Source organism: Panthera uncia, chromosome F2 (assembly GCF_023721935.1).
Source record: "Panthera uncia isolate 11264 chromosome F2, Puncia_PCG_1.0, whole genome shotgun sequence".
Classification (NCBI taxonomy): domain Eukaryota; kingdom Metazoa; phylum Chordata; class Mammalia; order Carnivora; family Felidae; genus Panthera; species Panthera uncia.
The window spans coordinates 55,521,231-55,534,358 of record NC_064812.1 but is presented as its reverse complement, the minus strand read 5'-3'; the positions used below and the strand labels follow the sequence as shown (position 1 = coordinate 55,534,358).

The 13,128-nt window shown below is 32.6% G+C and overlaps 1 long non-coding RNA gene across 3 annotated transcripts in view; it reads right to left on the bottom strand.

Annotated features, from left to right (window-relative positions):
• Positions 1–13,128, bottom strand: part of LOC125924840 (uncharacterized) — a 581,404-nt gene that overhangs the window by 119,702 nt on the left and 448,574 nt on the right. For all 3 annotated transcript variants that reach the window (XR_007458595.1, XR_007458594.1, XR_007458596.1), the window contains one exon: positions 10,951–11,080. This is a non-coding gene — a long non-coding RNA (uncharacterized LOC125924840). The remainder of the gene's footprint in view (positions 1–10,950; positions 11,081–13,128) is intronic.

Genomic DNA, 13,128 nt, shown 5'->3' with positions numbered 1-13,128 from the left:
CATGTAGACTTGCATTTGCTACAACCTTCGGGTCCGGGGTTTAACAAGGTTTGCTTTGCTTGTCTTGGTCCCCAGATTTCCTGTTAAGTGTCTGGCTAGTCTGCTAGTCTATTCCTTATCCCAACTAGTATCAAAGCCCCACGCTAGCTGAGATGCTGGGCTTTCCTGGCTGTTTGCCATCTTTGTTTGTTTTGACAATATCACAGGTCCTGGCATTTCCAGCATGCTTCTCCAAAGAAAGTCAGCCCCCTCCCATCACCTTGGTCTCACTTCTGTGCCACAGAGTTGAGGTGGGGGTAGGAGCAGCGCTTGACTAAAATGTCACAGGCTCCCACTGTTCTTACTGAGGTTTAGCATAATTTCTCAAATAAATATTCCATAGTTTGCTATATGACTTTGGTCAATTTTAGATGCTTTAAATAGCTGAATTTTTATAATTTTATCTAATTTGCCATTTCATTTTAAATAAAGGTTCTTAGTCAACCATTCTAGAGGTCCTACTCTCTCTGTTTCTTTTGTTTTTCATTCCCTCATGCTTCCTACCTGCTTTGGGGTTATTTAAACTTTTAGTACTTAATGTCTTCTTAAATATATCTGCATGTTTGTTTTAATGATTGTTCTTGGGATAACAATGTAATTTTAACTTTTTAGTTTGTTTGGAATCATTTTTTTAGCACCTCAACTGAAATATATAAAATTTAGTACCCTAGAGATCTCTTTATCTTGCCCATTATAGTTTACTTACATTATACATTATATTTATGTACATTAAATTCCATCTGACAATTTTATGGGTTTTGCTCTCAACCATGACACATATGATTAAGAACCATAAGAGGAAAGAATAGTCCATTATATTAATCTGTACATTTACCATTTCTGTTGCTCTTCTTTCACTTCTGATGTTCCATGTTTACTTTGGCTACATTTCTTTTCTGTCTGTAAAACTTACCTTCACAATTATTTGAAAGCATATCTCCTAACAACAAATTCTCAAGATTTTCCTCATTTGAGAATGTCTTTATGTTGTTTTTATTCCTGAAAGGTAGTGCCTCTGGATATAGAATTCTGGGTTGATAGTTGCTTTCTTTTAGCATTTCACAAATGCTAGTCCACTTACTCCTGGCCTTCATGGTGTCTGATGAGAAAGCCACAATCATGCCTATCATTTTCCCTTATAAATAACGTGACGTTTTTCCTGGCTGCTTTCAAGATATTTTTCTTTTCTTCAATTTTAAGCAATTTGCCTATGATGTAACTAAGGCATAGGTGTTTATCTTTTTTGGACTCAGTGAGTTTCTTGAATCTGCAGATTTATATCTTTTATTAAATTTTGGAAGTGAGAAGTATCTTTTTTTTCCACTGCATATGTCTTTCTTTATGAGAGTGTGATGACATGATTCTTAGAACTTTGGTACTGTCCCAAAGGTCTCTGAGGTCCTTCTCATTTTCAATCTTTTTTTCTTCTATTTTCTTCAGATTAGATAATTTCTAAGTATGTTTTCAGTTCACTGAATCTTCCTTTGGGCATTTCCATTTGGCTATTGAGCCCAACCAGAGATTTTTATTCTAGTTACAGTATAGTTCAATTTAAATATTTCCATAGGCTTCTGATACCTGGTATTTCTTTGATGATATTTCCATTCACTCTAAGAGGTTCACCTTATTTGTTGGAGTATTTTTATAATAGCTGCTTTAATGTCTATGCCAAATAATTTCAATGCCTTTGTCATCTCAGCTTTGGCATCTGTTGAATGCCTTTTCCCAAGTGAGATGAGATTTTCCTTATTCATATATTTTATGACGAAATTGGATTTTATTCCCAGATATTTTGAATATTATGTTATGACACATTAGGTCTTCTCTAAATTCTGTGGAGAATGTTAATATATTTGTTTTAGCAGGCAGTTAGCCTGATTAGGTTCAGCCCACAATTTCAACTACTTTCTGTAGAATGAAGTCTGTGTCCGCAGTGCTCTTCAGATCAGTTACACATGGGCACTACCCAGCGTGCCCAGTGTCCAGTTTGCGACCGAGGCAGTGGTCTTTTTTAACTTCAGTTCTCAACATCTATGATGTGCTATTTAGCATCAGGTCCATGAATACACAAAACAGGCGTAAGTACAAAAGTTCATAAACAGATAAAGGGAGTCACTTCCCAAACTACTCCTTCTCCACAATCTCTCTGGTATTTTCTGGTATCCTGGGTTCCTCTGTTTTGGTTCTCTGGGCAGACAGCTGTGTACTTCCCACAACTGTGGGACAAGCAGCAAGAGGTCAGAGAGAGGAGGGAAAAAAACAAAAAACAAAACATGGCTCTGCACCACACTCTTAAGAGTATGGTTCTTTCTATTAGAAGGAAGTTTTCTCTCTTTCACAGTTAAAGGCTCTTACAGGTCCCTGTGATACCAATGCCATGAGAATGCTTTGGTGGCTGAGACACAAAAGAATAGAAAAAAGAAAAGAAAAATAATGACGGACTTTCCATATTCTTTTTGAATGTCAGGAGACCCCCCCTTCCAAATCCTCACAGCAGAACTATCGGAGATATGTGGGAGATTTCTCTCAGCATCTATGCTCATTTCTGGGTTGCCAATATGTTCAATCTAATCCTAAGAATATTGGAAGGAAAAAAATAGTAAATCTACTGCGTTTGATATGATTTTGAATTCTACTCTCCTCCAATCTACTGGCTATTATTTGCTTTTCAGAGTTCTCAAATAGTTTTCCCAAGCATTCTTTCCAGTTTTTATAGCTGCATTCAGTGGTAGAGGCAGATTATTCTTACTTTAAATTACCCAATATATATTTGCTACTCCACCCATGTCTTCACCCATAACTCTAGCTGAGAATCATATCTGATACTACTTTTATTTCAGCAAGTTGTCACCATTGGTGTTCAAACTCTCATCACACACGCACACGCACACGCACACGCACACACACATACACACACACCATCCCCAGAAATACATTGATATTGTTTAACAAAGCTTCACACAGGTCTCCTTTTTTCTTTTCTACTAGAGTTTAATCTGAGGACAGTTCTATTAATCCATTGTGGAAAAAAAAAAACTGAACCTAAGTAAGCTCCTTTGATTATGTGAGAGTCTGGCAAGTGATTTTTCACTCTTTTTTGTTGTTGTTGTAGTTAACATGCATACCAATAGTTTTCCTGGAATTGGTACCAATTTACTCATGAAAGGATAACCATAGGAATCCTTCCTCCCCATTCCCTGTAGTAGAATGCATTGGCTCTAAGTCACAACATTTCTTCCAGGAAATGTACTTTTATGAGCTATGGTTGTATGCAAAATATCTGATTGTAGCCTACAACTTGAAGACTTTCATTCTGTCTAGGTATTTGACAAATTAATCACCGTAGATAGTTTGAGTGAATGAATAGCCAGAATGCCAAGTTTTCTGGGAGTTAGGCAATTCAGAAGACTTTGGAACTTTCTTCAGAAATAAAAATTCCTGAAATACCTGATCCCATTATTTTAAAAGCTTTAAAGGCAATGAACTTATCAGCAAGAAAATACCTTAAAAACTGAAAGAAAAAATATTTATTTTTAACCGTTTGCTTTTAAAGAATATGACATAACAAAATCTCTTTCTCATTGGTATCTTCAAATTTCATTACCAAGTTACAGCATTTTAAGACATTTGGAAAGGTTTACAAACAGAATTTTTTGTGTCTCTAAATGGACACAAAAGTAATAGCTAAAACAAAAACATACTTGTTGGCGCAAAAATCAGTCATGTTTCATGAAGCTTTTTCTTGCTTAATTGGAAGAGAAAAATATAAAAATTGCAGGGTGGTTGCATCCATCTTCATAAAAGGTGTTGAATGAATAATATTGGAAACCAAGTTTATCTATAGCTTTCTTGATGTTTAGCTTTGCTTGCATATCTACACATGTTCATGATCATGGACTACTGACAGTTTGCCAATTGTAGAAAATGTTGATTTTATTTACTTAATCTAAGAAACAAGGAAGTATGATCTTGGGAGAAGCTCAGACTATGACATATTTTAGAATAATAAAAATTTTGGATTTATACTTTAATTCATGGCTTATTTTCAATAAAATTTAAATTTTACTTCTAATGCATTTCTTACTTCTTGAGCTATTTATGTTTTAAGGCCTTTGCTGAATCTTGTCAGAAAAATTGAGACATGTGGCATAGATTCTTAGTTGCTTACCCAATATCCACTCTTATGTTGTTCCTTTTATTATGGATTCCTGACATTTTTAGGAGATGGCAATGGGCCCAGCAAACAAACAAACAAAAAAAATCTAGTATTGTGTAAAACTTCTGTGAAAGCTCTTAAATGTGTCTCTAATAGCAAATTCCTTCTTTCCTTTATGCTTGCTAATTTCTCCTTTCACCCTGTATAGATTGCATACACAACTACTAGAGCTCCAGCAATCATCCTGTGAACACAAAAAGAGCTTGCACATGGAAACCACAGAATAAGGATGACAGAAGAGAAAGACAAAGGAGCCTAAGTCCATGAGGTCATTGTGAAATGATAGTGCAATGCTAGGATACAATTTTGTAATAAAGGAGAGGAAGAAAATTTTAGTTTTTGAAGTTATTGTTATTTTATGTCTGTTTTTAACAGCCAAAGTCATTTCCTAGCAGATGCAAAATACACAGTGTGTAGCACTGGTTGTCTTTCTGTAATATCACTTCCTTTTTTGTGGAAATTTTTTCTTTTCCTATTTCAACTATGTAATTCCAATGATAACTGCCATCTTTCTATAGAGTCTTGCCTTTCTTTCTATTATTAACTGATTCAGAGTCACCACTTGAATGAGGCTAAAAAACAGCACACTCAATCCTTACTCCCACCCCCCAATTATTGGTTGATCTTGCAATGATCATATGTCCTAAGTTGTATAAGTTTAAAAGTTTAAAGGATCTTTGAATTGAGTATTGGAGAGAAAGGAAAAAAAGAAAAAAAAAACCCTTCTATTTTCTCTCAGGTGGAGATATAATCAAAGGTAAAACCTGGGCTCTTTTGGTGGTCCTACCCAACAGAGAAGGTGGCCAGAAAAAAAGGAGATAACCTGCAAAGGAATCAGGTTTTAGAGACTGGAGGAAAGAAAAGAGCTCTGGTCATTTTCAAGTTGTTCGTTCCAGTTATCCTTAAAGCTGCACTATACTTTTGTTTGTCCCAGAGATATAAAGTAAAATTTATTCTACCTCTTAAAATAAACTTTTTAGAATGGAAGTGCTTGACATCTGCACTAAATGTAATGAGCAACTAGATTAACTTGGGTCATTTTATTGTTTCCAAAGAATATAAAGACATGTTCATCTGTTTCTCTACATAAGTTGAATTGCATTACTAACTCAAGTTGAGCAAAAAGCTATTCACTCAAATTGATTCTTGCCAGAGAAACTTATTCCTTAAGATGTTTAAGACATCGTTCATTCTCACATTCCGAAGTCAATATTTTAGCCCAAGTCTTATACTTTGTTTTGAAGTTTTCTTTATTTATCAACCCCCTAATTTTTTGTTACTGTTTACCTTTTTTTCTCCTTCACTTATTTTTGCTTCCTGGCAATGAATCTCCTTAAAGGAGGGAAATGGTTGGTCATTATTCTGTATCTATTTACCTAATTAATAATTCTTAGGCATTGGCGAAGGAATCTGTATTGAGACATGATTACAAATATGGCTAAGACATAGTAACATAGCCTCTTCTTTCAATGATCTTAAAGATTATTAGTTACAGTTATGTAAAAATAAATGAAAAGAAATTAAGATACTAGAAATATTTACAATGAACAACACAGTACAAACGAGGAGATAGTCATATTTACCTTAGAATTGGGAGCCTTTAGTAAAGATTCCACACAAGAATCAAACTAGAACCTAATCTTGAAAGGTGAGTATATATAAGAAGTTGAAGAAAATTATTGTCTTACCAAAATTCTAAATAGTTTTTTCTTTGGTCTATAGGTTAGGTAACTGTTTAGGGTAGATGGCAAGTCAAGAAATAGCATTAACTATTTAACTAAATAATTAGGCAAAAGTAGAATCATAGAAGGAGTGGTATGATTTGCTAAAAGTGTGGATATTTCTTTATTGATAATGAGCAACTTTTGGATAGTTTCAGCAAGGTCACTCCAATTACAGTAACTTAACTGACATCTTATAAAAAAGTCTGCATAAGAATGAAGTAGTAAGGATAAATGGAATAAATAAATTTAAGAGATAATAGGAATATAGAATTTCTCATATTTAGTAAACAAACATGTAGAGGTGATTAAAGGTGAGCACACATTTTTCACTCCTATTGGAGTGAAGATATGGAGTTTTCTGTCCTTGAATCTGGACTGGTTTACATGACAGTTTGACTAAAAGAATGGAGCAGAAGAGGCACTCTACCATTTTTATGCACAGGTCTTAAGAGACTGATAATTTCCACTGCCTGGCCCTTCTGTGGAAACCCTGAGCCACAGTATAAGCATTCCAGCTACTCTAAGATTACCACATGCAAATGTTCTGATACACACATTCACCTGAGCCTAGCTTTCCAGTCTGGTAAGAGTCTGGTACTCTAAGGTACCAGACACATCTTCTAGACAATGCATTTCACAGCTGAATGATACTTTATGCTACATGGCAGTTTTCTTAGTCTGTTTGGCTACTTAACAATTGTTATATACATTATTGAAATTGTGAAGGGAAAACTGGAATGTCCCATGAAAATACTTCTGAACTCATGACAGCCCAGAATTCAGCAACATTCCCTAGACTACAGAGAAAACCTCAGAGCAGCATCATTAAAATACCAGTTTCATCCCAGATACTCCAGATTTGGTCGCAGCCATATACAAGACAATTAAAGAAATACCATCTCTACTTCCTTCTAAGGGGTCAGAGTGTGCAGTTTCCTTGTATATCATCTCTCCCAGATTGCTCAGGCATAAATGTCCTTTTTCCTCATATTCTTCTTGCTTTGGCTTTCCTTCCTCCCTTCTCACTCTATTCTGCAGGTGTTTGGGCCTCATGGGTAAGATTTAAGCATGTAAAATATATGGGGCATATCTCCTCCCCACCAAATAGTGTGTGTGTGTGTGTGTACACATTATGGATGGGTATCTTGTGTGTGTAAAATGAATGTTGATATATTTATATTTTATATATTTATAATAATATTATTATATTCATAATATTTTAGAGCCATCTGAAATAAATTGCTTATATAATGACCCCTTATCTCTAAACACTTCAATTTATATTTCTATAGAATAAGGACTTTTTTTACATAAGTACAGTAATACATAGTAGATCTGTCACCTTCAGTAAACTTAATTTTGGCACAATAATTTTATCTATTATTCTAATTTTATGAATTGACCCAAAGATTTATTTATAGCATTTCTTTCCTTCAATATCATACCTATGGTATGGTATTGAAACACTAGGTTTCAATACAATACCTGTTGAATTCAGTTTTTACATTCCTTCCGTCTTCTTTATTTTGTACATTTCCACAGCCTTTGCTTACCTTTTATGGCATTGATATTTTGAAGAAATTTGTTCATTTATACTTAGCAGAACGGTACTTATTTTGAGCTTATCTGATGTCTCCTAATGCCTGGGACAAGATTATGTATTCCTGACCAGATGCTTCATAATATTATATTGTTAGCTGGGTTTTTTATTTGACAGCACACAATGTGCATCTACTTTTAATTGATGATATTTATTTTGAGCATTTGGTCAAAGTGTTGCCCAATTTCTCCAAAGTATAGTTAATTATTTTTCCCTTCAACCAATAGACAATCTGTAGGAAGATATCTTAAAATGTATATAATCTGCTCCTTATCTAAACTTCCCACTAGATTTAGCATGAATTGCTGATCATTGTTTGCAATAATCTCTACTACAATTGTTGCAAAATTATGATTTTGCCAACTCCAGTGCTTCCTCCATAATTATCATGTCACTTGACAATTTGCTGTAAGGCAAGAACTGTCCTTTTTTTCCCATTTATTTATATATTTACTTATCTATCTATTCATTATCAGTACAGACTCATGAATTCTTTCAGATTTTCCATAATTTGTAATTCATCAGCTAATTATTCTAGCCTTCAAATCAATTATTTTCTGAGGATTACTGGTTTCTTTAGTGGAGAAAGATATTAAAAACCATGATCTGGGAACTAGATATGCTTTTTGCTACTGGGTGTCTGCTTCTAGGTTCTTTCAAGATCAGAGTACCTGTGGATATATGCACAATATATATATGTATGCACACATATATATGCACACATATACATGCATTTGTACACACATATATATACATGAATATGCATATATTAGAAATCATGTCTTTATGCCAATATATCTGACACCAGTTCATTTACCTTGGGTATTATTTTTGCCCATTCCACATGTGTGTCTTCTTCCATTGTGAGAAACCTGCTTCTCAACATCAACATAATTTTTCATTTGCTCAATCTGTAATCTAAAATAGTGTCAGAATACCTTCTCCCATCCAACCACAAAATAACCTATTTTTAGAAGTCTACGATTCATCTGTATTTCTACTGTTAGAAAACCCCACTCAAGGCCGAGGGTATATAGTCAAATATTATGTTTATATTTTAATTTGATTGGCCTTTTATTTTCCATTTTATTGTGACTGTTCTTTAAGAAAAAAGAGAAGGCTTTTTCTTTAATATTTATGTGGTCCAATAAGTCAGTCTTTTGTCTTATTATAATTGAATTTTTAGTCACTAAAAGCTTTCTTTATATCTAGTCTAGTGAGGAACTTATAGACTAGATCCAGACGTGTATAGATTTAATGTTTTAACATTTGAATTTATGATGCTCTTGGAGCTTATTCTTGGTAATGATCTGAGGAATAGATAAACTATTGCCTTTTCTAAAAGCTGTACTGAAACACCAAAAACGTATTAAAAAGACCATCTTTGTCCTAGTGATTTGACATGACACCTTTATCATGCTTTAGACTTCTATGGGTAGTTGAGTCCATTTGTAGACTTTTCATTTTGTTTCATTGACCTTATTATTCATGTGTCAGTATCACACTATCTTAATTTTAGAGGCTTTGTATTGTATTTTATTATTTGGTAAAATCAGCCTCTCTTAAAAGTTTTCCTTTTCAAAGTTTTCCAAGAGATCATTGTTTTTTCAAAATTATTTCATTATGAACTTTAGAATCAAATGATCCAAGTCAAACAAAGCTCATTGATGATATTATTAGGGTCTTGTTAATTAAATTAATGTGTTATTTTTGGAAGCATTTATATCTTCATGTTGAGATATTTTTATCATGAAATAAGGGATTCCTTTATATTTTTTCAAATCTGTCTCTGTGTCTTGTCTTTCGAAAGTGTTTTATGTTTTTTTTTCAGATAAGTTTTGAACACTTCTCATTAAGTTTATTCATAAATATTTTATATTTTTATTAATAAAAATAAGGGTTTCTCATCCTTTATAACTTCCAAATGGTATTGTGTTTGCAAATGCTAGCAATTTTTTTATTAAATTTTATATTTGACATATTGTTGAATTATTTTATTAAGCAAGCATTGTTACTGATTCTCAGTTTTATTTTTTTCCAGTTAAACTATCATAGCATCTACAAACAGAGGAAGTTCTTATTTTTCTGCTTTTAATAATTTTATCCCATTTAATTTCATTGGCTAATACCTTCAGCATAATAGTAAGTAGTAGTTAAGATATTGGGAAACCTTTTTTTTTCCTAGACTTTGTAGACTGTCTCTAGTGCTTACCCACTGATTAGCCATTAATTAACGTACCGGCTTTAGGACTCAGGTACATGCACACAGGAACAGTCAAAACTTCAACCCAGCAATAATGAGCAAAATCTGTCTCATATTTCAACTCTGTCTCACTACCTCTTCTGACATGTCTCTTTGCCTTCTGCTGCTTTTCTCTTTTGCTTATAAATTCTCATATGATTACACTGGTCCCACTTGGATAACCCAAGTTTAAGCTCCCTAATTTAAGCTCAAGCAATACTTAACCATAATTACAAATGAAATGTCTCTTTTGTTCAGTATTTATGGAAAAAATCATAGTGCTCTTTCTCTTTACATTTATTAATAAAGTGAATTAAATGAATAGGTTACAAATATTCTCTCATTCTTGCATGTCTGTCATAAAATTCACCTGGTTATGGCATATTATTTTCATAACTTGGTTGAAGTCACATATTAATTTGTCAAAGATTTTGGCATTGATATACATAAGAGATATTTACATGTAACATTCCTTTGTGGAGCTGTCAAATTTAGGTACCAATGTTACATTTGCTCTAGAAAAATTATTTGAAAGTTTACCTTTATTTTCTGTGCTTGGAAAGGATTTATGTAATAGTGGCACTATGTGATCCCTAATGGTTTAGTGGAGCTCCCCAATCAAATAATATAGACATGATAAGTTCTTTCAGAACTTTCACTACACTATGGGAATTGACAAGCTTAAGGTTTTTATTTATATTGGGATGAATTTTGATAAACTATTTTATTCCTAATAAATCAACCATTTAATGCATGCTTCTAATTAATTTTACATATATGTATGCAAATTGTCTATTATTACTTTCAATTTTTTCGGTAGTTATTTCCTATTTGTTTTGTTTATTTGCTTTCTTCCTTTTTAAAATTTAATTAGTTTTTCTTTTTTATAGATAATCTTCAGAGAAATAGAATTTTACTACCTTCTTTCTGTTTTCTACCTTATTAATTTTTGCTTTTATTTTTATGATTTCCTTCTTATGCTCCATTTTTATTTGTTTTGATCCTCATTCACTAGCTGTTTGTTTAGAATCATGTTAGTCAGTGTTCTCCAGAGAAACAGAATCAACCAACCAACAGAACCATTTCTTATAAATTAAAAAAAAAAATCTATTATAAGGAATTAGCTCACGTGTTGATGGAAGCTGAGAAATCCCAAGATTTGCAGTTCACAAACTGGAAAATCCAGGAAATCCAATGGTGTAAATTCCAGTCAGAAAGCCAGCAGATTCCAGACCCAAGAAGAGCCAGTCACTTTGAGTCTAAAGGCAAGAAAAGATCAATGTTCCAGATCAACAGTCAGGCAGTTTTCTCTAACTTGCAGCAGGGTCACCATTTTGTTCTGTTCAGGTCTTCAACTGATTGGATGAGGGACACTCAAATTAGAGGACGCAATCTGCTTTACTCACTCTATCAATTGCAGCAGGGTCACCATTTTGTTCTGTTCAGGTCTTCAACTGATTGGATGAGGGACACTCAAATTAGAGGACGCAATCTGCTTTACTCACTCTATCAATTCAAGTACTATATCCCCCAAATTCCTTCACAGACACCCAGAATAATGGTTGATCAAATACTGAGGCACAGTATGGAATAGTCAAGTTGACATATACAATGAACCATCACAGTAATTTGAATCATTTATTTTCATTCTTTCATTTTTTTATTGATGCAGATATTTGAGGCTATAGATTTTCTTCAGATAACTGCTTTAATCTATTTAGGTTTTTGTAAATTTTTAATTGAAGTATAGTTGACTTATTATATTACTTTAAGTTGTACAACACGGCAATATGATAATTATATACATTACAATATTCTCCAATAATGAGTATAGCTACTATTTGTCACCACACCAAGTTATTATATTATTATTGACTATATTCTCTGTGCTGTACACTTTTTATCCCCATGATTTATTTATTTTATAATAAATCTATTTTTAATTAAAGATTCTGATAAGTTGTGTTATTATTAATTTTTTTCAGAAATTTTCTAATCTCCTTCTATTTTATCTTTCACTGAAGGGTTGGTTAATAGAATTTTTCACATTTCCAAGTAGAATGGCACTTGGAATGGCAAGTGTCTCTCTAGTACTTTTATTTATTTCTCTATGTCATTTTCATTCTCTTTTTCATTTCCTGTTTTTCTTTACTAGCATTTAAATAAATTTTTATTTGAATCTACCAGTTATTATATATTACCCAATTATTAAATAAAGATTACTATTTTATTCTTTTTATAAGAGTATATCATGTATAAAAAATTAAAGCATATTTTCTATTTCAAAATGTAAAAATTAAGTATTATTGTAAGTAAATCAAGCCAGAGTGATTTTTTTTCACTTTATGTACTTGTCTTTTGTGTGTGGAAATATATCTATATAAATTCTTATTCATCTTTGAAGTTGTATATTCAGATTGGTGTTGATCACTCTACTTTGTGTGTGCATATTTGAAAAATATGTCATTAAAGTCACGCAGGATTTCTCTAGTATCACTTTGAAGTGAATAGATATTTGTATTCATTTGGGCATAGACTGAATTTCCTTTGTATTCCCTATCATTTTGGTGATGTCCGTTTTAGTTTTTGTTCTCTCTAATGTTTTCCAACATTGTACTATATATATATATATATATATATATATATATATACACACACACATAGACATACACATAGATATATAGATATATATATTCTTTCTTCTGGTGCCTTCTAGCTTAAATTATATCCTTTGTTATTATAATCACGTATATTAGCCCTATAGTTTTTTAATATACCCTATTACTATTTCATTAGAAAGTATATATTGTTGGTAAAATTTTGTTTTCTTGGAAAATTCCTCTTTTATCCTTTCTTGGCTTTTTATTAACCTTCTATATCCTTTTGTATTGCAATATCTACATATTCTATGTACATTTCTCAGGATTATTATTCATCTGCAAATTGGGCCATTCTTTTTAAATAATAGTGTGGAATGGAGGTTCATCTTGTCACAAAAACTATCTCACTAAATTTATTATTCCCTCGGCCTTGGGAACACATGACCTCCCTCTTTGGAGGTCTTTCCACACTTTCCCTGTGTTAAAGGCTTTCAGTGTGTTTTGATCAGGTGCATTTTTGTTTCACCACATTCTTCCCACTTAATCTCCAGAAGGTATTTTAAAGCTGGTAAACTGAGTTATTGATATGATAAATAACATGTCAGAATTTCAGTAACATATCATTTAACAACATCAACATGAATTGTTAACAGGGAACTTAAATTTTTTTTTTATATGACCCATCACACTTCTAAATCTCACTGCAT